At 42.7% G+C, this 25,551-nt stretch overlaps 1 long non-coding RNA gene across 2 annotated transcripts; it reads right to left on the bottom strand.

Moving 5' to 3' along the window:
* Positions 1 to 14,287: 14,287 nt before the first annotated feature.
* LOC144455800 (uncharacterized) lies at positions 14,288 to 24,049 on the bottom strand. Of its 2 annotated transcripts, none has more exons than XR_013484578.1 (2): positions 18,136 to 24,049; positions 14,288 to 16,828 (listed from the first exon to the last, which is right to left on the bottom strand). It is a non-coding gene; the product is annotated as an uncharacterized LOC144455800 (long non-coding RNA). The 2 variants fall into 2 exon arrangements; XR_013484577.1 differs by having other exon boundaries at positions 14,288 to 16,177.
* Positions 24,050 to 25,551: the final 1,502 nt, after the last annotated feature.

Raw genomic sequence — 25,551 nt, 5'->3', positions numbered from 1 at the left:
CTGGGCTTGCAGGTTGAAATGAGAGGCTGCAATTCCACCAAAGCATTTCATATCTAAGCAAAGGATCAAATAAAAAGAGTGAGAGGAACAAAAGTAACTAGTTTCTAATTATATACTGTCTTTCATTAAGGAGATGAAAGGGTTTGAAGGGTACTATTTAATTCACCTGTATCATATCACAGTATCACAGAGACATGACTATTACCTCCAAGGCCCAGACTAAAAAAATTCACCCAAAGTCATAAAGCATGCCCACACCATGGCTGGGAATAGGGTGCAGGCCTGGATCTCTAGGGATAAGACAAGTGGGGCTCACCATTGCTTCCCTATGTTGTATGGGTAATGCTGAGTCACTTACCCACATATATATTATGTATTTGTATTGTTACAATGCCTTCACTAAAGTCCTTCGGTGCCTCATCATGTCATGGAGAAAGTGACTCTGGGGTCTGGAAGTCTACATAAGAGAAGCAGGAGCTCTGCTGAAAAGGCTTCCAGTCCAGGCTGGGTGATAGGCAGTGCATATGAATCAACAAAGGCCCCAACGGGAATAGAGAGACAGACATCCCCCAAAGGTCAGCCTCTCCCTGATGATTTTTTTCCAGCCACAACAACTATGAAAGTGATTCACCTGGTCTTGGAGGGTTGGAAGAGAATGTCCTGGTTTTCAGGTGTTTGTAATTATGGCTTTTTTCATGAGCATAGGTACACTATAGGGCCTCTGTGTTTCAGCTGTCCTCATGCTCTTGGCTTCTCTCTCTTTGCTCATGCCATCCCCATCTCACCTCTCATGCTCAGGTCCTCCTCCACCCCTTCATGGAATGGCTCCAGGTTCCTCTGGACCAGCCTGGGCCCATCCCTTCCTTCAGGACCTGGCTCGGGACATGCCTTGGCTAACAAAAGGAGTATTCCCTTCCTCTGCACTTGGGCAAAAATTGTTCCATATATCATCTTCACTTGATCAAGTTCCTAAATTATTTCTTAAATGTCTGTCATCCCTCCCAAAATGAGTACAAATTCTCTGATGGCAGAGGACAAAAAAATAATAATAATAAAAGCCAAGTAGTATAGTGGAAAAGGCTCTAGGTTTGGAGCCAGATCTAGGGTTTAAGACTCAGTTCTGTTGCTTACTACCTGTGCCATCTTGGGCCACTCATTCTTCTCTTAGGTGGGCCTCTTCCTTATCTACAAAATGAGGAATTTGGACTAGACAATCTCTAGGGTTCTTTCCTGGCCCCCTCCTACCTCTCTAGTCTTCTTACACCTTACCTAGTCCCACCCTATCCTCCATACTCTATGATCTAATAACATTGATCTGTTTGCTGTTCGCCAAACATCTCCAGACTCCAGACACCTGCACTGGAATTCTCCGCCTCCTCATCTCCACCTCCTGGCTTCCCTGACGTCCTTCAAGCACCAGCTAAAATCCCACCTCCTACAGAAAGCCTTCCCCTATCCCTCTTAATTCTAGTGCCTTCTTTTTGTTCATTATCTCCAATTTATCCTATATTTATCTTGTATGTACTCGGTTGTTGCATGTCACCTCCCCCACCAGACTCTTGTTCCTCGGGAGCAGGGACTGTTTTGGGCCTTTCTTCATATCCCCAGTGCTTAGACCAGTGCCTCGCACATAGTGCAACGTGACCTTTCCTTCTTCCGCTGCCCCCAAATTCTGTAGACATCAGCATTTCAGAAACATGCCCTTTAAACCTGAGCCAGAACCACTGAGGCATGATACAACTAGATTCAAGGCAATCTGGCTCCGCTTCTTTGGTCTCCCAACCACATGAAAAGCATTCTGAGATACAGTCAAACCCCAGCTTTGGCTGAGACATGCTTCCAGGGCCAAAATATAAGCTACAATGGGTATTTACAGGTCCCTCCCTTGACTGTGTCAGAATCAACCAAAGGGAATTTGGACAATGTCAAAACCCGAAGGCCTCATGGAAGTCAAACAGCATGTTTCTGTAGCATTTCCAGGTCACAGAGCTCTTCTACCACAGTGGACAAGTAGTGTGACTCCCACCATATGGGGAAGGGGACAAGCACTGCTATGCTTACACATAGTAGCTTTACACTGTGCTGAGGGCTTTACAGATATCTCATTTGATCATCACAACAGCCCTTAGAGGCAGGGTTATTATTGTTGTCATTTTATAGTTGAGAAAACAGAGACAGACAGAGGCTCGGGAGCACACAGCTAGCAAGCATCTGAGACTAGATTTGAACCCAGCTCTGCCAGACTCCAGGATCACTCTGCCACACGGATGTCCTTGTAAGAAAACGAGTTCAGAGAGGTTGTGACTCGCCAATAATAATCACACAGCTAATAAATTCTGGAGCTGAGGTTGGACTGAGGAGGTTCCCTGATATCAAATCCAATGATGTTTACACCGTATTGTTCCTCCTATCTAAGGACAACAGCGGTTAAGTGCAGGGGCGGCAAAATGGCCCAGCAGGTAGAGTGTTGGACCTTGAGTCAGGAAGTCCAGAGTTCACATCTGGCCTCAGACACTTGCGAGTTGTGAGACCCTGTTCAAGTCATTTCACCTGTCTGACTCAGTTTCCACCTCTGTAAAATGGGCATAGAAATAGCACCTGCCTTTCAGGGTTGTCGTGAAGATAAAATGAGATAACAGTTTTTCTTTTTCTTTCTTTCTTTCTCTTAAACTTAAATATTAAAACTTAAATACACAATAAGAAAAGAAAAAAAGCATTAGCATTGCCACGTGCATAGCAGAACGTAAGAAAGGATTCAAATTATACAACAATAAATTTCCATTTCAAGAAAGCCTATATAATAAATACTATGCCTTGTGTTAAGAGCTGTCCATTTTTGCTTCTGAGATCACACTTTTAAAGTGCTTTGCAATCAGTAAACAGCATATAAGTGTTAGGCATTATTGTTGTTATTACTATGATTATCTCTTATTCAGTTGGTTTCAGCTCAAAAGACTTTGATTCTAGGATTCTGAACGTGTTCCGCATGTGCAAGGTAGATAAGTTTCTCTGACTCCTTAGAACCTACGACCAAGTCTAATAACACAGATCAACCAGTGTTCAGGACTGAGGTGGTCCAGAAACCTGGGATGGAATAATAATGCATCAACTGCTTTGCACGCTCCCTGTTCCATTCTGCATCCTGTAGCTTGATGTGGCCTACCCCTTGAATTTCTCATTACCCAAATCTGTGTAATCACAAATCCAAAATAAAGCAGATAAAGCAGAAAAGAAAAACTGCCCCCTTTTAGATAGATAAAGCATGTAAGGTTTTACTGCATGCCAGCCACTATGCTAAGTCCAGAGAAACAAATACAAGTAAACAAGAAAGTCCTCTATTCTAATAAAAGAAGACAATACATAAAGGGGAACTGGAGGAGGGGAAGAGGAGATGGCCCCCCAAAAGGGATGGGGCATGCTGAGGGGACTGTTGAAAGTCATGTAGAGGCAACCAGACAAGAAGAGGTGAAAGGTCTATTTATCAGAGAGATACGGTAGAAAATGGAGGGCAAGTTTCTAACAGGATGGAAATGGTTGGAAAATATAACCATGGCAAGGACACTGAAGGAAGTCTTTTATTCCTGTTTCTTCCAGTTCCTCTACTTCTTAAAGTTCTGGACTCTCCAAGTTGGATGGGAACTCAGAGACCATTTAGTCCAACTCAAACCTCAACAGGAATTCTTTTTATCCCTTCTCCAATACGTGGTCATCTAGCTTCTGCTCAAAGATCTCCAGTGAAGGAAAACTCACTATTTCTCGAGACAACCCATCCCACGTTAGAATGTAAGCTCCCTGAAAGCAGGAGCCATCCTATTCTTCTATTTATATCTGCAGCACTTATCACAGCGCTTTGTACACAGCGAGCTCTTAACTTCCGTAAGTGGGCACAAAGCTTTTCTCTCTTCCCTTTGAACCCTGGTTCCTAGTTCTGTCTTCTAGAAGTCTGGTCTTGGGGCAGCTAGGTGGCACAGTGGATAGATAACTGGCCCTGAAGTCAAGAGGACCTGAGTTCAAATCCGGCCTCAGACCAAACACTTCACACTTACTAGCTGTGTGACCCTGGACAAGTCACTTAACCCCAATTGCCAAAAAACAAACAAACAAACAAAAACCTTACTAGAAGTCTGGTCTTCTAGTCTGTCTTTGAATCCCCATACAGTTGCATGAGGGCTAATACATAGTAGTAGGTATTAAATAAATGCTTCTTGATTCATTGATTGATTGATGACAATTCTTCCAAAACTTGAGGATGCTATCATACACTCCCTTAGTTAAAGGGCAGGACTAAATTAGGACAGACTGTGAAGGAGGTGCAGCAATGAAAATGTCTGTCAATTCAGGGACATGGAGTGGTGGACAGAGAGCCCATCTTGGAACCAGGAAGGCCTGGGTTCTATTTCTGTCTCTGACCTCTGCTGATTGTGTGACCCCAGATGACTCACCAAATGTCTCAGTTCCCCAGATGGGTCCACCCAGATGCAGAGCAGGAGCCAGGCTATATTGGTAGAGGGAATTTTCTCATGGGAAATTTCCTAAATTGATAAAATCAAAGATCACGTTTTAAAAAAAAGATCTCATGGATTCTGGAGCTAGCTCTGACTGATTTGGGACTAGGATTAAATTTTCTGTTAAATTTTCCAGCATGATCCTTGACACCTCAGAAATATGTAAAAGCTACACAAATCAGGGCTCAATTTATTGTTTTCCAAATTGCCTAGATTTAAGTGAAGGAGAAAATGTTAATAATACAGATTAAATTTAGAAGTGTGTCTTGTATACATTAAAAGACAATTCCCATTTACCAGCACACTCCTAACGATAACTACTCACCCAACACCCATTCCACATGCTCTTTCTTAAAAAATTATTTTAATAATATTTTATTTTTCCCCAATTGCATGTTAAAGCAATTTTAATTTCTCTTAAAAGTTTTGAGTCCCAAATTCTATCCCTCTCCTCATCCCTGAGACAGTAAGCAATCTGATATAGATTATACATGTATAATCTTGTGAAACATTTCTTTTAAAGATAAAGTCAGATGGCTTCAAAAATCTGCAGAACTGTCATATGAAAGAGATTAGCTGTGTTCTGTTTGGCCCCAAAGGGCAGAATCGGGCTCTCTGGGTAGAAATTGCAGGTAGACTTTGGTTCTAATGCAAGGAAAATATTCCTAACAATTAGAGCTATCTGCAAATGGAATAGGCTACTTTAAGAAACTGTCCATGACAGCCTTAGAGTGGACACTGGCTAGCCCCTGGTGGTAGAGGGGATTACTGCCAGGGAAGGAATTAGCCTGGTTGGGCCACTTCCCGACCTCAGATTCGTGATTTTGTGACATGTTTATAGTTCCCTCTGCTGGAAAAAGCGACAAATGGCCTCCTAGCTCCTAAATTCGTCTCCTGAATTAGAAGTCACTTGAAGTCACAGACCATATCTGGAGTAGTGCTCTATGTAATACCTCGAACTTTTTTGGGCACAGATTTCTGATTTCATTGGTGTAGGGAATTTTCAGTGTGGAAACTTCCTGCACTAATGCAAATCAGCAGCTTCCGTGTACCTTATTGTTTCAGAGAATTGCCTGGGATGCTGAAAGGTTGAACGACTTGCCTGTGGTCATACGACTAGTGAGTTAGAGCAACGGTCCTTTTGGGGTCTGTGGGAATCTTTCAGAAAGTGCATGAGCTCAAAATTGTTTTCATAATAACACTGAGACTATTTGCCTCTTTTGTTTCCATTCTCTCATGAGTGTATAATGCAGTTTTCCAGAGGCTACATGAACTGTGAATGAAAGATTTAGCTGTAAACGGGAAGACGGCATGAATAGCTCATCTGCAGAACTGTACTTTTGCCTTACAAATGGGTGAACCTATAGGCGTGGCTGGACTTGTAGCTTTGCTCATCTTCATCTGGTATCAGCACTAACTAATCATTAAAGGAGATCTTTGATGTGAATGCTTGGCTACAGACACAGGAGGTGTGGAAAGACTCAAAGTGTTGAATAACTGTTTGGAATCTCATGGCTTATCCTGGAGCAACTGCTTTGACGTTTGCACTGATGGTGTAAAAGCAATGGGGGGGGGGAGGTTAGGGGGGTCATAAAACTGCTGACACCTAAGCAGGAATCAAAGCAGTGACATCGAACCATACTAGTCATCACTGTATCGTTCACTGCTGCGGTCTTGCAGCAGCAGATGGGGCAGGGGGACAGAGAGAGAGAGAGAGAGAGAGAGAAGAGGAGAGAGAGAGAGAGAGGAGGGAGAGGGGGAGACAGAGACAGACAGAGAGAGAGAGAGAGAGAGAGAGAGAGAGAGAGAGAGGAGAGAGGAGAGAGAGGGGGGAGACAGAGACAGAGAGACAGAGAGACAGAGAGACAGAGAGAGAGAGAGAGAGAGAGAGGAGAGAGAGGGGGGGAGACAGAGACAGAGAGAGAGAGAGAGAGAGAGAGAGAGAGAGAGGGGGGAGACAGAGACAGAGAGACAGAGAGAGAGGGGGGGAGACAGAGACAGAGAGAGAGAGAGAGAGAGAGAGAGAGAGAGAGAGAGAGAGAGAGAGGAGAGAGGAGGGGGGGAGACAGAGACAGAAAGAGAGAGAGAGAGAGAGAGAGAGAGAGAGAGATCAAGAAATGAATGAATAAATAAAAATGGATAAATAAATGAATGAATGATACACTTTTAAAAGTCAGTTTCACTTAAGGTTGTTCTGGATGAAGCAATAAATATGATTAATTTATTAAGTCTTGACCCTTAAGTACATCTGCTGTGTGATAAAATGAGAAGTCTACACAAAGCATATGTTGCCGAATCATTTTCAGTCACATTCAACTCTCCATGATGCCATTTGGGGTTTTCTTGGCAAGGATACCGGAGTAGTTTGCTATTTCTTTCTCTAGTGGATTAAGGTAAACAGAGGTTAAGCGGCTTGCCTAGGGTCACACAGCTAGTAAGTGTCTGAGACAAGATTTGAACTCAGGTCTTCCTGACTTCAAGGCAGGCGCTCTATCCACTGTGTCACCTAGCTGCCCCTGTATAGTACATAGTAAGTGCTTAAAGCTAGTTGATTGATTGATGATACCTGTTCTACAAACCTCACAAAGCTGTTTAGAGGAAATACCTTTTAAACCTTAAAGTTTTATATGCATAGGGCTGGGGCTAGACCTGCTAGGGAAATCCCAAAGAGGAAACTCCTTCTTCCTACACAGGTCAGCACCACTTCTGCAAGTCTTACAGGGCTGCCTAGAGCACTGAAAGGGAGGCTGCTGGGCGGCTCAGTGGATGGAGAACTGAGCCTGAAGCCAGGAAGACCCAAGTTAAAATCCAGCCTCAGACACCCACTAGCTGTGTGACCTTGGGCGAGTCACTTAACCTCCATTTGCCTTAATCCCACTGGAGAAGGAAATGGCAAACACTCCAGTATCCTTGCCAAGAAAACCCCATGGACAGTATTGGTGTGCTGTGGTCCATGGGGCCATGAAGAGTCGGACACGACTGAATGACTGAACAAGAGCACTGAAAGGATAAGTGACTTACCCAGGGCCTCACAACTGATATGTGTCAGAGGTGTGACTTGAATCCAAGTCTTCTTAGTTCTGAGGCCAGTTCTCTCTCCACTGCGCCACATTGCCTCTCATTAATGTAGGCTCTAATTATCATCATCATCATCATCATCATTGTCACTTAGAAAGAAAGGAAGGGAGGAAGGATAAATGGAGGGAAGGGAGGAAGGAAAGGGGAAGGGAAAGGAAAGGGAAGGAAAAGGGAAGGGAGGGAAGGGAAAGGAAAGGAAGGGAAGGGAAGGAAGGGAGGGAAGGAAGGGAAGGGAAGGGAAGGGAAGGGAAAGGAAAGGGAAGGGAAGGAAGGAAAGAAAGGGAAAGGGAAAGGAAAGGGAAAGGGAAGGGAAGGGAAGGGGAAGGGGGAAGGGAAGGAAGGGAAAGGGAAGAAAGGGGAAGGAAGGGAAGGGGAAGGGAAGGGAAGGAAGGGAAGGGGAAGGGAAGAAGGGAAGGGGAAAGGGAAGGGAAAAGGAAAGAAGGAAGGGAAGGAAGGAAGGAAGGGAAGGGAAGAAGGAAGGGAAGGGAAGGGAAGGGAAGGAAGGGAAGGAAGGGAAGGGAAGGAAGGGAAGGGAAGGAAGGGAAGGAAGGAAGGGAAGGAAGGAAGGGAAGGGGAAAGGGAAAGGAGAAGCAAAAGGAGAAGAGAGGGGAGGGGAGGGGAGGAGAGGATAGGAGAGGGAGGGGAAGGGAGGAGAGGAGCTGTCACTTAACCTTTGTCTCCCTCAGTTTCTTCATCTGCATTGTGCCAGGCTCTGTGCTAAGTAATGAAAATTTAAGGAAGACAAAATCCAGCCCCTGCTCTCAAGGAGATCACAGTCTAATGAGGGTGACAACATGTGAACAACCAAGCTATGTACAGGATGAAATGGATGTAATAAATCTCCAACTGATTGGATCAATCCAGTCAGCAAAGACTTCCTGTAGAAGGTGGGCTTTTGCTGGACTTGGAGGAAGCTAGAATGGAGGAAAGAGGAGGGAGAGCGTTCCAGGCATAGAGGGCAGCCAGAGAAAAGGCCTCCCCCCATCCCACTTGCATGATCCTTGGACAGCTTTGCCAGGTGTGTGAAGAAAGTAGCTAGCTTCTTCTCCAGGTGCTGCTGCTTAGAGATGGTGGCACAGCGTTTGGATTCAAATTTATCTCTACAACTTACAGCCTGTAGGACTGCCTCAGACTTCCTCTCTCTGGCTCCCCGCTTCCTCCTTCAAAATAAGGGGGTCTGATCAGATGATCTATAGATTCCCATCAGTTCTAAATCCCGTGGTCCATCCTTGATTCTACAGTGAAATCGTCACACACTAGAATTTTCTACAGGCACTTGCAATATGCTGTCATCACCACTAGGTGGTGCTTGTATCTTTGGTAGCTGTTGGGGGTTCGGGTCCGGCGGAACAGCCCTTTGGCTCTTTTAGAGACATCTTTGCAAGAGAAGCTCTGAAACTCATCTTCCCAATTGAAACTGTGGAAATTACGGAATTCTTCCTCAGTTCTTCAAGGATCCCTGTGGCAAGGTGCTCCTACTGTTGAATTCATCGTGGGTATCACTAGTGGATTCAATGCCCAAGTCATAACCTAGCAGGTAGCTGGTAAATGCTCAATTGATCTGGGAAATAGAGGGTTTGAAGAAATGAAAAGAGCACAGACTGGGAAAGCTGGCTTACCTAATGGTCTCAGAGCCTGCTGAGAAAGAAGAGAGGGATAAAAACCAGAAGCAGAGGCTCAATTAGTCATTTCTGCACCTGGGCTAAGGGGAGGTAGGTCATAATGCAGCTTCTCCTGCTGCTGAAGACAGCAACATTGACTTGCCCAGAGTCTCGGTTAGAAAGTAGCAGGGGTAGAATTAAAAATTATGCATGTCAGAATTTAAAAACCTGAGTCATCTTCATTGTGTCATTCTTACAGGGCTCACAGGATCTTTAAATCTCAGATGTGGAGAGGACCTAAAAGGTCATGGAACCTTAGATTTAGAACTATAAGAGACCTTGGAGGAAATCAAATCTAAGTCTCTCGTTTTAGAGTTGAAGAAACTGAGGCACGGACAGTTTAAGTGACTTCATCATTGTCACACAGTTAATGTCTGTCTCCAAGCCCAGTGTTCTCTCATCTACACTATGCTGCCTTTCTAGTTCATCTGCCTCCTCATCAGAGGGAGCCGGGTAGTACAGTAGATAGAACACCAAGCCTGGAGTCAGGAAAATCTGAGTTCAAATTTGGCTTCAGACCCTTACTAGCTGTGTGACCCTGGGCAAATCGCTTAACCTCTATTTGTTCCAGTTTCTCCAACAGTAAAATGGGGATAGCAATAGTAGCTACCTCCCAGGATTATTGTGCCAATCAAATGGGATAGTATTTGCTTGTTTCCTCCCTGTGCCAGATGCATGAAGTTCCTCTGTAACATCCCAGCAAATGATAATTATTATCCAGCTTTCCCTTAAACAGCACCAGTAATGGGAAACTTGCATCTCCTAACATAAGATCCTTTACAAATCTAGCTCCTACAGTTCTGGGAACTTCAACCAATCCTGGTATGGCTTGGTTTTAAGTGTTATCCTAGTCCCCTGGCCACTTTCCAGTACACTCACTCTATCTTATCAATATCCCTTCTAAAATACAGCACTAAGCCATGAACACAGCTTCAGATGTGGTTTCTGTCTTATTCTGGGCCCTGCCTTTCTTAATGCTCTCTAAGATATTGTTAGCTTTTTGCTACCGAGTCATACCATTGTCTCATGCTGAGCTTGTCATCCCGTGGAACCCTCAGGTCTTTCTCCTTTGAACTGCTACCAAGCCAGAGCTAGTAGACTTGATTTTATGACCCTGAGCATATGACTTTACAATTAGCCCCATTAAATGTCATCTTATTACTTTCCACCCATCCTTTCATTGTGCTGATTCTGTCATCAACATATTAGCTATCCCAGCTTTGGGTGATGCACAGTTCTGGAATTCCCTGTCTCTGGGCCTCAATTTTCCCATCTTATAAAAGAGGGGCTGGACTCAATAGTACTTTCAACACCCCTTACATCTCTAAGATACTATGGACCTAAGTGTGGCCTATAATATTAGATGGTTAATATATATATATATATATATGTAAAATCTCATCTCATTTGAACCACAATTCTGTGAGGATAGGTACTGCAAGTGTTATTATTCCCATTTTATAGAGGAAGAAACTGAGACCCAAAAAGCTAAGTGACTTACTTAAGGATATGCAGCTACTGTCAGAAATGGGATTAGGACTAAGGTCTTCCTAATTCCAAATTCAGCATTCTATCTATTATTAAGCCTCTTATTTGCTACTATACTAAAACTATTTACATTCCCACAATATATTTTCACCTTCATCTCACTTGCTGATAAAAACATTGATCAGAACAAGGCCAAGGGACGGGTCACTATAGACTTCCCTCCAGACTGACATCCATCCAGCGATGTGCTGGTAGATGTTCAACAGCTCCCCCCCCCCGAAAAAAAAAAGTGCTCATAATACACTTTAAAATTTAATCTAACATTTTCTCTATCACTTTCTTAACAAAATCAACAAAATAAAAAATCAAGCCCCAATGTGTAGTGTTTGCTGATTTCCACAATGTAAATGCTCACATTAAAATTTTAACAATCAGCTCTAACTCCTGTTCTATTACTTTACTGCATCACCCTGGGCAAGTCATTTAACCTCTGGGCCACAGATTCTTTATTTGCACAATGAGAGGGCTTGATTCTACCCCTTTCAGCTCTAAAATCCAATGATCCTATGAAAAGCCATTCCCAAGTGAACAAATTTTCAAAGTAATTAGGTTTGGTTTGATCTGGGTCAGTAGACAGAAATTCTGCCTCCACTACTAACATATATACACCCCTTTATTATTGTCATCTCTCGGGCCTGTTCTTACAAGCTCGCTCCAATCATTGGCAGATGTTGGATGCTATTTTTGGAAGAAGGCTCTGGCAACTATTTCAAAGAGCTGTACCTTTCCCCTACCCAAGCATCTCTAGGTCCAAAGGGGGTTGGGGTTTGACCCTGTCTCCCTTTAGAAGGTAGAGGTCAAAGGCCTGAAGTCAAAAGCTCCAAGGCCAACTGACACCATCAGCACTTTCTGCCAATAAGGTCACCCTACCAAAAGGTGAGTACCATGGGTGTGGACCAAGAAAATTAAGGGGAAATTTCAGTCTATCCTTCAGGCTCATGAGAACTTAGAAAGCAAGACCCTAGATATGGGCATAGCTTCCTTAATTGCCAAGCCCACCCTCCCTTTGGGCAAGCTCTCGCTCCAGTTGATACACCCATGATCTCCAGAGATAAATCAACCTCTGTATCTGAAATGTTCAACAGTGAAGTATCAACCAAAGGTCCTAGAGACCAGCTCACTGAGTGCTAGGGAGGAGAGGTAGATGATTATCCAGCTGTGTGCTCCACAAAGGGACAGGGTCAACTTACCCATAAAATGTGGGACTTGTGGCTCTTCAGATGAACAGCACAAAACATCTGTTTCAGACACAGCAGAAACCTGCTGTGGTCTGGGCTACTTAAACTCAGCTCTCCAGATTCTGCATGCTTGGTTCCCCAAATGGTTGGATCTCCCCCACATTTCAGCCTGGCTTGTTGAAATCAATATTGTTCACCCCTGTTCTAGACCCATGTCACAGACTGGAATCTATTTCCCCTAATTCTCCTGCTGTAACTATCATCTTGAACTATGTCTCCCAAATATTTCTTGGAGAGGGACTTCAAGTTGGCCACCATTTTGTGTACTAATACAATTTCCATTTTCCCCTACAAGAGAGATTTCTGGGAGGTAGCCAAGGATGTGCTGGTAAATGTTTAACAACCAGCACTGGTGGAGGGGATGGGAAATATATACAGGGCATATGTTTAAGTCAGATTTGCAGTTTCATGTGCAATCATATTTTTTAATTCTACTATGTTATGGCTTGTTCTATTCCATAAAATAAAAATGAAATAAATTTTAAAAAGAAAGAAAAAATAAGTTTGGTGAGCATTATTTACATTCTCTCCACTTTTTTTCAGTTGAAACATTCAACAAAACAATGAACCAAGCCCTGGCTTGTAGTGTTTGCAGATTTCTCAAGTGTAAATGCTTACACTGAAAATTTAACAATATTCTCAGGAGCTAATTTGAGCTGGTTCCAATATAACCCTGAAATGGCAGCCCAATCTAGTTTTAGTGGGCAAGACAATGGGAAAAGTAGCATGAAGAAGACTAGTCAGAGAAAGAAGTATAAAGAATGATCTCTGACCTGAAAGAGGTTATGCTCCATTTGAGGAGATGGGATACAGACAAATAAGGAAATGATGAAATAATAGAAGATGATTAAGAATCAGGAGCTAAATTTTGCAGCTGATAATAAATTATAGAGAAGTCCCAGTTTCATGCTGTCCTGGGGGGATGTTAATGACCCAAATAGCTTATCTAAAGAGGGTTTGAACCTAAGCTCATCTAATCTCATTCTGTGGGAATCCCACAAGGTCACTGTTTAGTTAAGAGGCAGAGCAGTCTGTCTGTTTGATTTATCAAGGATGTTGTAGAGGGATGTAGAACCAAAAACAGAAAGAGAGAGAAAATACGTGAGACTGCAAATCTCCATTATGTACTATTTGCTTCGCCTTTTAAATATGTAATAAATTCAACATGTAACTTTCAGAACAGTCCTTCTTCTCTGTTTCCTCCCTAGCAGGGAACTTAAAGATCATTTAGAGCACTATATTTGGAATCCCAAGACCTGAATTGGAATCCCAGCTCTGTCCTTCACTATTTGAGTTAGAGCAGGGCACTTAACCTGCTTAGACTTCAGTTTCCATAAGTGAGGGAGCTGGCTAGGTTTCCCTTAAACTTTCTTCCAACACTAGTTATATGACTGAATAAGGGCAGCTAGCATGGTGCAGTAGATAGAGTACTGGGCCTAGAGTCAGGAAGACCTCAGTTCAAATCCAGCCTCAGACACTTACACGCTCTGTGAATCTGGGCAAGTCACTTAACCCTGTTTGTCTCAGTTTCCTCCTCTGTAAAAAAAATGAGCTGGAGAAGGAAATGGCAAATCATTCTGGTTTATTGCCAAGAAAACCTCGTGTTGGGGGTCACGGTCAGATGGCTGAACAATATTTACAGGACTATAACACTGTGGTCCTAATTTAACCACCAGGGGGCACTCTTGACCAGTTACTGGAAGCTTTTTTTGTGTTGAGAGCCCAAATCCTGGTAATCTCACATTCTCCTTGGAGGTTGTCAGTTCTACTCAACATGATTGGGGTTTAGGGAGCCCATCAACCCCTCCTATGGTTGTCAGAGTATTGCTACCTTTATTCTAAATCTCATTAGTTTGAGACAGGGGTTTTTAACCTGAAGTCTGGAATTTTTTAAAATGTGTGTATATCTATATCTATCTATCTATAGATCTATATGTACACACACATATATATATATATATACATATATACATATATATATACACACACACACACACCTATATACTATAGTATATACACTATATAGATACATAGACACACACATATATACACGTATACACACATATATGTATGTGTGTGTATATATAGTGTATATATAGATGGATAGAGATAGATATATCTATAGATACTATATTCTAACATAATTTGATTTCTTTATTTTATTTCACTTAAAAACATTATTCTGAAAAGGGGTCTGTAGGCTTCAGCAGATTACCAAAGGGGTCCACGGCACAAAAAAAGTTGAAGAATCCCATGGTCTAGGGGCTGTGGTCAGGGTAAATTTATTCAGTTATAGTTTGGACTTGAGCCCCTACCCAACAGCAAAGTGCAATCTTTCTCCATAGTTGACCACATTTCAATGAACATTAATCACATTAGTACAGCATAAAGGAATGCCAGTCATATACAGTCTTTACTCAGGACATAATCAAAGAAATACAATACAAATATATTAAAACAATTACCACATACTCCCAGCTTCCCCCAGATTGTAGCCACATACACACAGGCAGGCCCCCAAACTAGGAATTCCGGGCATAGTTTTAGATGACTAAAGTCAGTCGTTCTTAGGAGCTGCAAGAATTCCAAATGTTGCGTTTAACAAACATCTCTTTGTTTTCTCATTCATGGGCCCAGTGACTTCTCTACTTAAAGCCTCCTAGATGACTAAGTCAAGGGGGCAGTTAGGTGGCAGCTAGGTGGTGCAGTGGACAGAGCACTGGCCCTGGAGTCAGGAAGACCTGAGTTCAAATCCAGCCTCTGACATATAACACTTACTAGCTGTGTGACTCTGGGCAAGTCACTTAACTCCAATTGCCTAAAAAAAAAAAAAAAAAGGTTGCGATGACCAAGTCAAATGACCAGAGTGGCTTCCAATGCCACGGCTGGTCTGTTCACATATTTATTGGTAGAAACAACCTCTGAACCTGCTGTCCAACTGCTGCTAGGCACGGCTCTTCATCAGCTAAGCTGTATAGCACGCCATGTGGCTTAGTCATCATTCCGGATGTGCAATACAGTTAATTGGTGTTTCAAGGTCAAGAAAAAGTACTGAGATAACCCCTCTTTACCTTCTTCCCTCCTGACCTGGAAACACTGACCTGGACATCCATGCCACCCATACTTCACGTCATTTCCACCCCTGATTCCTCTGATTTTTAGCTATCTTTGGTCTCAGTTTTATAAGCTAGCATGACTAGAGGCCCAGGGTGCACATCTCATTAGAGGGGGTATAGATATAAGGAGAGGTATGCTGGAGCCAGCTCAAACTGGCTCTTGAAAGCTGATGGTTATATGTTCAGTGTAAGCTCATGCACCTTGAAAACTGGAAGATGTTATAAACTAGTGCTTGATTTATGGCTTCATTGATTATCTACACTTAAGAAAGAGAAAATGTGAAGAATAGAGATTAAACTTTAAAATGTTGTCTGGATTTTTTTTTCCTGGAGAGCTGATTGTTAAATATTTACCTGCACACCCCTGGATATAAGCCCTGGGGTATTATGGTCCTACTGCAACACCTTCATTTTGCAGATGAAAAAACTGAGACCCATGGGATGCCCGAAGTCACAGTGTTAGGTGACAGCGCTGGGTGCCGGTCCTTATCTGCAAAGCACTGCTAAGCCAGGGCCTTCAGCCTTCTTCTCCATCCAGATGCCTAGGGCTTTTACTTTTCACCTACTCTGGGAGCCCACCAAGTCTTGAGTGCATCCCTAACAAGCCATAACAATGAAGTCATCTGGAGGGCAATCCCGGCCACCGGGCCTGCTGGGGTTGTGTTGTTTACATCTTCTGAAAGGGTATGTTCTAAGTTATTGGGAAATGAAGAGTGAGAGCAGTTTTACTGCAGAGGTCTTCCCCGGAAGCAAAGCTTCTGTAGCGTGATGAGTGGGGCCTCGGCAAAGAAGCCAGCCCAGCTCCTGCCGCAGTGCCCACTGAGACCCAGACGGCTTCACACCCAACAAAGAGCTGCCATATCCTCCAGGTGGTGCCAAGCTGCCCAGGTGGAATCATCCCCTTGTTGCCAAGCCACGTCGTCTTCCGGCTATCCCCACTCTGAGCCTTGGGGCACTGGTGGTGAAAAAGGCTGCCATCAACATTGCCACATAGCACCAGCTACAGGAGTCCATCTCATTCTCATGAGCCCCTAGGTAAAGTAGAAGACAGGCAAATCAGCCCATTGCCCTGTGCAATATCCGTGTAGACATAAATGGGGAAAATAAACCCAAATTTAGAGAAATAACAAAGAAAGGAGAAACCAGAAACCTGACCACCACAGTCTGGAGGAAAAAAATCACTTGGGATGCAAAGTAAATATGGTCATAAGATCATAGTAACAAGGGATTTGGAGTCAGATGACTTGGAGTCTAGTCCCGGCTTTTCTTACTACCTGGTTGACTTTTGGTATAACACTTAGCATTTCAGGGACTTAAATTCCTCATCTGTGAAATGAAGGGTCTGGATTAAATGATCTATAATGTCCTTTTCCAGCTCTAAAATACTCTGATTCAGAGTTAGATAGAACCCTGGAAATCCCAACTAATTACCAAAGTAAGAAGCATATTCTCGCAACAAGAATTGTGACTAATTGTGAACTAATTGTTCCCTCTGGCTACAGGAATTAGAGAATCACAGAATAGTTAGAACTGAAAAAGACGTTGGAAATGACTTGGATTTTAAGCATGGTTTAGTGCGGAAAAGAATGAGTTTGGAATGAGAGAGTCTGGTTTTGACCCGGCAACATGTTTGCTTTGTGAATCTGGGCAGGCACTTGTTCTGTGAGCCTCAACTTCCTCATCTGTTAAATAAAGGTGGAAAAAAAAATAGAATGAATGAGTTGAACTAGATGATCTCTGAAACCTCTGAGTTACGCTTTTAACTTTAAATGTATTATTATTAATTAATTATTATTCATTTTTATTACTAATTAATTATTAACTTTAAATTTATGATCCTATCAGCTCCCTGGTTTTACAGGTGATGAAACTGAGGCTCAAAAAGACATCTCCAAAGTCACAAAGGTGACATTCAAACCCAGGTCTCCAGTCATTCAGATCCCTTGCAGAGTGTTATGTTCGGTTTGGGGAGCCCTGTTTTAGAGCGATTGGGATGGTGAGCAGGACTTTCGGTGACATCATTTGCAAGCACCCATCAAAATTTTACTCTTACCCATGGGATGTAGGGTCGTTCATATCAAAGGCATTTTACTAAATGACAATCTATTAATAGCAACAACAAAACACTCCCTCCCCAATAAAGCTTGAACTTCTTGTCCCATAAATGTATACATACCTTATGGAAAGGTATGACCTTTGGGTCACTCACACACGAGAAATGTGTTTGTTCAGGCACCTGTGCGAAGGGGTGCTCACACAGGGAACAAACATAAGCAAAGAACTTACATGGAAGTGCCACCCACACCTGTAACCCATAAACATGCTAATATTGTTTGCCAAAGTCATTTCTTGTGCTGCTCTCTCCTGGACCTGCCCAACTCATACTATTGCTTGGCTCCTCCTCATCAGATGTTGAGCCACACCTGTTCCTCACTTGGGCAGTGCACTGTTTCATGATGGGCACCCTCCAGCTGGTCTTCAACTCAGCTTCAGCTACCCAACAACCAATGGGGATACCATGATTACAGCTCTTTTAGCTATCATTGTCACTGTGGTAGGAACAACACCTATTCCACGTAGGCTAAACTAATTTTCCCCTAAAAAGTCAATGAAACTTAATTGATTCAGGAGACTAAGGTTCACACTGTTGACAGCATTTTCCAGTCCCCTAATTATAGAAGCCCAGTACATAAGGGGGCAGGGCTCTTCAGACTTGATGGACTCCTTGTAGCCATACAAGCTATTGCACCCTTCTGACTGGGCATGCCAACATGGTAAACTCAAAGGTGATGGGAGCCAACCAATGCTGTATCCTTGTTGAATATCCTTCCCATGTTCTTGTTAAGAAAACATGCTTTTGTAAAATGTTATGTGAGCTACAAGTGTCACTTTTTATCCTAAGCCTGAACTTAAATCACTGAACTGGCCTGAGTCAAGCCTGGCCCAGAAGAACAATCCACTGAGAAGTGTGATCAGTAACAAGCCTCACCATGAAGAAGAGGGGCTACAGTCTTCTCAGCCTCCTTATGTGTCTCAGCAGAGGTGCTGTCTTCTGGCCCACCTGCAACTTTGTCCTCCATCTACAAGAAGTATTGTGATTAGTAAGCTGTTCTACTGCAAAGACAGCTACCCCTAGCCTCTGCCAGTATTCTCAGTTAATAGCTCTAAAGCTTTCTTCAGGCTTCTCAACCAGTAGTTATGAAATTCTCTTTCCTTCAGGCAGTTTGCACTAGAAGGCCCAGAGGCCTAGGCTGAGATCCAACTTACCCTGTGAGTGCTTCTTAAAATTCTTCTATTTTTCACTCTTCTGTCAACTGCTACATTTTTTCTTCCTTGTCATGTACTGCTTCTCTGACTCTCTCAGTATCTAAGCCAATGGTCTGAAATCCACTTTAGTTTTTAAAATATCTCATCCCCTGGTTGAGTTAAACCTCCCTGGGGCTCTACTTCCTCAAATGGGAAAGGGATCTGACCAGCCCTTGTCTGCTGTTGACCTTTGTCCTGCTTATCTTCAACAGCACATCACATAGCCTTGTCTCTCTCAGGAAGCCCTCCACATGTAATAATTAGATGACCTTTACGGTCTCTTCTAGTTCCAAGTACTATGATCATAAGGAGGCAATTACATGCTTAATAAGAGCATTTGTACAGAGTTCTTTTAATTTACTTTCATTTTAATATACTTAAATTAAGATATGACTTGAACTGGAATTTTCTGAGGATAGCAGCTTAGAGTAATAGAACTTGAAGGAGGGAAAAACCTAGGTGTGAATGGTAACTTTGCCGTTAACTAATTAACTAACTGTGTAACTTTGGGCAAGTCAATTAACTTCTAGGAGCTTCAGTTTTTTCACCTGTAAAATGGGTAGGCATAAAAATACTTGTACTTTCAACCTCATAGGTTTGTTGTCAGGAAAGTGCTTTGTAATCCTTAAATTCTATACTTCACTGGATCTGTGACCCCACTGGGATGTGTGTGTGTGTGTGTGTGTGTGTGTGTGTGTGTGTGTGTGTGTGTGTGTGTGCCTTTACACATAGTAAAATTATGTTACTACTAAGTATGCTACCAGTAAAATGGGAGCTACTGTGATGCTAATGATGGTGTAAGTTGCGTAGAGTAAGACCAAATGTTGTAGATCTATCAAATAACCATAATCATTCTGCTGTTTCCTTCACAAGCATTACTTTATTTATTCTCCCCAAACCTTTGAAAGCCCAACAGTGGGCCAGGCTACGGAGAACAGGAGAGTCTCCAAGAGAGTCAACAGCAGAGCTTGGCTGGATCCCTATTGTTTTTAGGATAAAGTACAAACTCCTTAGCCAGATATTCAAGACTGCTTGCAGATTGGCTCCTTTCCAGCCTTATTTTGCACCAGTCTTCTATTAGAGAGTCTTGACTCAAGCCAACGTGGACTTTCTGGTGATTTCCCAATCTCGTCCCACCCTTTCCCACCTTCATACTTTTTCATAGTCCTTCTCCCGTGCTTTGATGCTCCTCCTTCGCACCTCTACCAGATGCTGTTTCCTCCATGAAGCCTTTGCTCACCTCCCCAACAGAACACGATCTCTCCCTTCTCAAATAGATCTTGTACACTCTTTTTGTATTTCTGAATCTCATCTTCACCTCATCACACACTACTCTGCATCATATTTGTATAATACCTGTTTATGTAAACATGAGTATAATATGTTTCTTGAGATGTTCTATTTTCTGTATTTGTTAATGTGTCCCTATGAATCTCTTGCATCTTATGTAGTTCATATAGTGATGACAGTAATTAGCTGTCCTATACCTGATTGTACCTCAGATTGTATGCTCCGTAGTTTTACACTCATCTTACTATCCCCCAACACAATGCTTAGCACACAGTAAGATGGTAAACAGATGTTTGTTGAGTTGAATTTCTGCTCTTTTTCAAAAACGCAGTTTCTAATCAACACAGTAACCAGCTAAGATTACAGAAAACTGACAAAGCTAGCTATCGAACTCTTGATAGAAAGGGGAGGGACTCATTTGTTATTGAGTCATTTCAGTCACGTCCAACTCTTCATGACTCTATTGGGGTTTGTTATTTTTTTCTTAATAGTATATTACTTTTTCCAATTACATGTAAAGACAAATTTCAACATCATTTTTTATAAATTTCTCTCTACCTACCTACCTCCCTTCCTTACCTCCCCCTTCCTAAGACAGTGAGCAATTTGATATAGGTTATTTATGTGTAATCATGTAAAACATTTATTTCCATATTAGTCATGTTGTGAAAGAAGAAATGAACAGAAAGAAAAAAACATGAAAAAAATAAAGTGAATAATATCTTTTGATCTGCAGTCAGACTCCATTAGTTCTTTCTCTGGATATGACCCCTTTGGGGTTTTCTTGGCAAAGATATATAGTGGTTTGCCATTTCCTTCTCCAGCTTATTTTACAGATGAGTAGACTGAGGCAAACAGAGTTAAGTGAAGTGGCTGGTTCACACAGCTAGTGAGTATCTGAGGCCAGATTTGAATTCATGAAGATGAGTCTTCCTGACTCCAGGCCTGGCATTTTATCCACTACACCACCTAGCCCCCCCATGGACTCATGGTATAGATGTCTGGTTATATGTCCGATGAATTTGTTTTGCTTAGGGCTTCATTTTTCTTTAATGGGGGAAGGATACATGAAAGTAAAAAATAGATTTTTGCTAATTGAAAAAAATTAAACCAATTTTTTTAATCACCGAGGATTACACGTCTACGTCAAGAGGAAGTAATCCAATAACAATTCATAACAGTAAGAGAAGAGTTGTTACAAGGCCATTAAAAAAAGAAAGAAAGAAAAGTATAATTAAAGCTGTGGCTTTTCTGTCTCCATTTTCCATTAAGGTGTGAAGAATTTCACGTCCTTTTTCAGGTATTGCTCTTTCTGAAAAAAAGATCTTGGGGCTCTGCTGGATAACACACAGGCCTGGCAATGGCTGGTAACTTGGTCATGAACTGGAGCATTACCAAAGAATCCATTGCACAACAGTGCCAAGTACCACTGGCCCAAGTATTACAAGTTAACCCTCAGGTGAAAGGGGCTTCAGGTGAATGGTATGAGACAATTAGCCTTTTTTTTTCCCCCTAATAAGAAACATGGAAAAGAGGAAACCTGGGAGTGGAGGGTGGGGGTGGGGACATAGTCTTTAAATAATTGCAGAGCTGTCAAATAGAAAAGTAACTAGAGACTCATTATACTTGCCCAGAGGACAGAACTAAGTATGATGAACAGTTGACTATTGGCTCTTACCTAAGCCCAAGAGGATGGCAGCCCTGGAAAGGTTTGCTATGAAGGAGAGGGAAGCGTGGAACACAAAGTCCTACCCAGGGAAGGCAAGCCTGAGAAATGGAGGCAGGGAGGGGTGGGGATAAAAAAGGATCTAAAGGGGTAGGGGCATTCCAGGCAATCAGAGAGCACCAAATGCCCTAGGGCTGAGGAAGGAAGAGGTAGAGGGCATCCTTTTCCCCTCCTTTTGCAATTCTGAAAAAAGAATATGCCGGGCATCAACCCAAAGAGATACATGTGCCCCATAGGCACAGGTTAGCTAGCCAGGAAAGGAATCCTGAGGAAGCAGACCTAGAACAGGGTTGAATGGAAGGCAGTAGAGTAAGAAGATTGGTGTTTGAATCCCCATTCTATAACTCTGACAAGTCGCTTCATTTTCTGTGTCTCAGTTTCCAAATGCATAAAATAATAGCAAGGATTTGTGTGTACGTTATTTCATTTGATCCTCACAACCACCCTGTGAGGTAGATGCTATTAATATCCCCATTTTTTAAATGAAAGAACTGAGGCTGAAAACTTAAACAACTTGCCCGTGATCACACAGCTAAAAAGTTTCTGTGGGAGGATTTGAATTCAGGTCTTCCTGAATACAAGCCCATTACTCCATCCACAATGCTACATAGTCAGTATAAAATAACAATTTCACCACCTGGACTCTCTAGCTTATTTATTGGAAGGAAAGAACTTGGTGTCCTTTCTTACACTATAGAAATAGTTGGCAATATACCCCATTTCCCAGGGTGCCCCAATGAGGGTTTCAAATTTCTCTTTGTGACTCTATCTCCATCCCATAGTAAAATTCCAGGGGAATCTCTTGACAGATAGGCTCATGTCTAGAGTCTCCTAAAAATGTGAGTATCAGGGTCCTCTCTGGAAAATGTACTTGGCATACAATATGGACATCAGAGATAGGACAGCCACAGAAACCGCATAAGATACAAAAGGTCCACAGGCAAGCATTAACAAATACAGAAGACGTAAGACACCCATTATACCTCTCCCAGGAAGGAAAGACAAGATTATTAATCAGATATTTTGCATTTACACCAGTCCAAGGGAGAGAAAGTTCCAAATAAAGGGTGAATGGTCTGAAAGAGACGAGCAAAGGCGCTTCCACAGCTCTTACAGACTGGGGAAAGGGATGGGTAACTCCTTTAAGAAGAGCCCATCCTCCTGAATCTTAGTCCCCCAGTGCAAAACTCTACTCACCAGGAACCCATCGGAATAGAATCCCTGTGTGATTCTAGCAAGGTGTATGTCTCTCAGCAAAAGGCCAGAGTATGTCCCTATAGCCCCATGAAAATTTACCCAGTCCAGTATATCGAAGGTCCCCCTATCACTCTTGTTAGGATAATATACAAAGCCCTAAAGGGGGAAACCATGGCTTGCAAGTGTATGGGTCATAGAGAGTACCCAACCTGGGGGTAAGGTAAATGGGAGGAAGGTAAAATAGGAAGGAGGAAATGGTCCTAAAGTTCTCCTTTTTCTCCTCCAGTGGCAACTTCTTCCACACCCCCTCGGATACTCAGTCCTCAACTTCTCTCCTCAAAATCTGTTCTCAAGAAAGTTTCTAAAACTGATTCACAGTAACATTTAGAGTCACAAACGATAGATTTAGGGACCTTAGAGAACATTTTGCAGATGAGGAAACTGAGGCCCAGAGACATTAAATGATCTTTCCATGGTCACACAGGTAGCAAATACCAGAGCTGAGATTTGAACCCACAGTCTTCTGACTCCAGAGCAATACTAATTCCATTGCTACATGAGGAGACCTAAGGAGTCCCTTCTATGCCTCCATTTCCTTCTTTAGAAATATAACTGTTGAATTAAATTATCTCTAATGCCCCAACTAAGAGGCACAGTGGATAGAGTGCCAGGCTTGGAGTCAGAAAGACTCATCTTTCTGAGTTCAAATGTGGTCTTAGACACTTACTAGCTATGTGTCCCTGGACAAGTCACTTTACCCTGTTTGCCTCAGTTTCCTCATCTGTAAAAAGAGCTGGAAAAGAAATGGCAAACTGCCCCAGCAGTTTTGCCAAGAAAATCCCAAATGGCATCAGGAAGAGTAGAACATGACTGAAACGACTGAACCACAATGTTCCTTACGGGTCTATCAGCCCAAATGATACATTTTCTTCCCAGAAATAGGACATTGAAAATTATTTACATGCCTGCACCATCCCACCCAGGCTAAGTGCTCTCTCTTTGAGAAACTACACTCTCAAGACTAGAACAGAGATTGCTTCTTCCCCATGGAGGTGGGAAAGCAGGAGAGCACACTTTGGTGTGGCCTCTGTTCCAAATCCCCTCCCCTGTCCCCACTAGCCTAAGCCATCTCTGGGCCCTCCCTGGGCAAGTCTGAGCAAATTCATCTTACTCACTGTACTTGGGACAAGTTGGACAGCAGACACTGTTCTCTCCAGCACACACACGCGCACACACACACACACACACACACACACACACACACACACACACACACACACCACACAGAGTCTGGATGAGGAATTACAGAAGGCTTCAAGGTGGCTGGAAAACAAAGTCATCTCCCCGTTAGAACAGGAGGATTCGAATTTTTTATAATCACTTTGCATACCTATAAGTCCCATGTAGCTGTATGATTCTGTATGGGGCAGATGTATCAGAAGTCTTCTCAAGTTCTGCTGGAATAGAAAGCTGCTAGAAATTTTCTAGGTAAGTGAGGTCTCCCTGCTGTTTTTTTTTCCCCCTTAATTAAAATAACATAAATTTCTCACTGAACCTATCGACAATGCACAAAAACAAAATGGTAGGAGCCGTCTCTGAAATGGCAAGTTTCTTATATCTGCCTCTCTGCAAAACAGTTTCCAAAAGGGGAGCATGGTAACATTGACTCCTTATTGGTATCAAATGGTAAGGTGTTTGGGCTTCATACAGATCATAGGATGCAGCTGAAAGAATGCTGAATTTGAAATCACACAGCCTGAATGCAAATCCCAGTTTTGCTACAGACTAACCTGCGTGGCCTTGAATAAGTAATAATAAAATAATACTAAATAACGATAATAACTAGCACTTACATACACCTGCTGTGTATTGAACACTGTGCTAAGTTCTTTACAAATATCATCTCACTTGATCCACGTAATGGTTACCCCTCTGGACCTCAGTTTTCTCTCATCAATAAAAGGAGGGTATGAGACCAGAGGAATACTAAAGCCCCTTGCAGCTCTAAATCTGTGATCTGTTTTTATGCTGGTAGTTCTTCATAAGCCTAGCTTGGTCCTTCTATGGTATTTCCTTTTGGAATGGTCCCCAGTTTTACTGCCATTCATTTCACGTGAATTCAGTGAGAGATGGGACAATGTTGTTTCTCCTTCTTGGCCAGGAATGTCTGGATCCTAAAAGTCTCCAGCACCAAAAATGGTAAAGAGACCAATGAAAGGGACACATGGCAAACTCCCTCCCAAGTTAATAGGATCATCCACCAAAGCCTAGAGTGTCTGTGTGCTTACTTGGTTGTGTTTCCGCTGGATCTGTGATTTCATCGGCACAGGGAACTCCTGAGGAGCAAGCTTGCTCTGCCTGCACAGCTCAACCCCTACTCTGTTGCTCATGGTCACACAGAGTGGCCTGGGGCAGTGACAGGTTAAGCCACTTGCCCAGGGCCATCCAGTTTGCTCTCTCCATTCACTATACAGCTAAGTGATCCAGTGCATAGAGCACCTGACCTGGAAGTGACCTAGGAAGACCTGGGTTTGGTTCAGGTCTCACCAGCTGGGTGACCCTAGGCAAGTCCCTTAACCTTTGTTTGCCTCAGTTTCCTCATCTGTGAAAAGGGGATAATAATAGCACCTCCCTCTTGGAGCTGTTGTGAAGGTCAAATGATACTCATTTGGAAAGAGCTTGCAAACCTTAAGGTGCCATATAAATGGTAGCAACTATTTTTTGTCCTAGCACCTTCTCAAGCGTGAGGTTTTTTAAAAGCTTAAATCACTTTATTTGGATTCACTTTTAATTTGGCATGCTATACTGAAAGGAGCATAGGATTTTTTTTTTAAGGCATTTGGGGTTGAGTGACTTGCCTAGGGTCACACAGCTAGAAAATGCCAA

Source organism: Phascolarctos cinereus, unplaced genomic scaffold, assembly GCF_003287225.1.
Source record: "Phascolarctos cinereus isolate Bilbo 61053 unplaced genomic scaffold, phaCin_HiC Scaffold_2;HRSCAF=192, whole genome shotgun sequence".
NCBI lineage: Eukaryota > Metazoa > Chordata > Mammalia > Diprotodontia > Phascolarctidae > Phascolarctos > Phascolarctos cinereus.
Note: the sequence above shows the minus strand (reverse complement) of the source record. Positions and strands in the feature narration are given on the sequence as shown.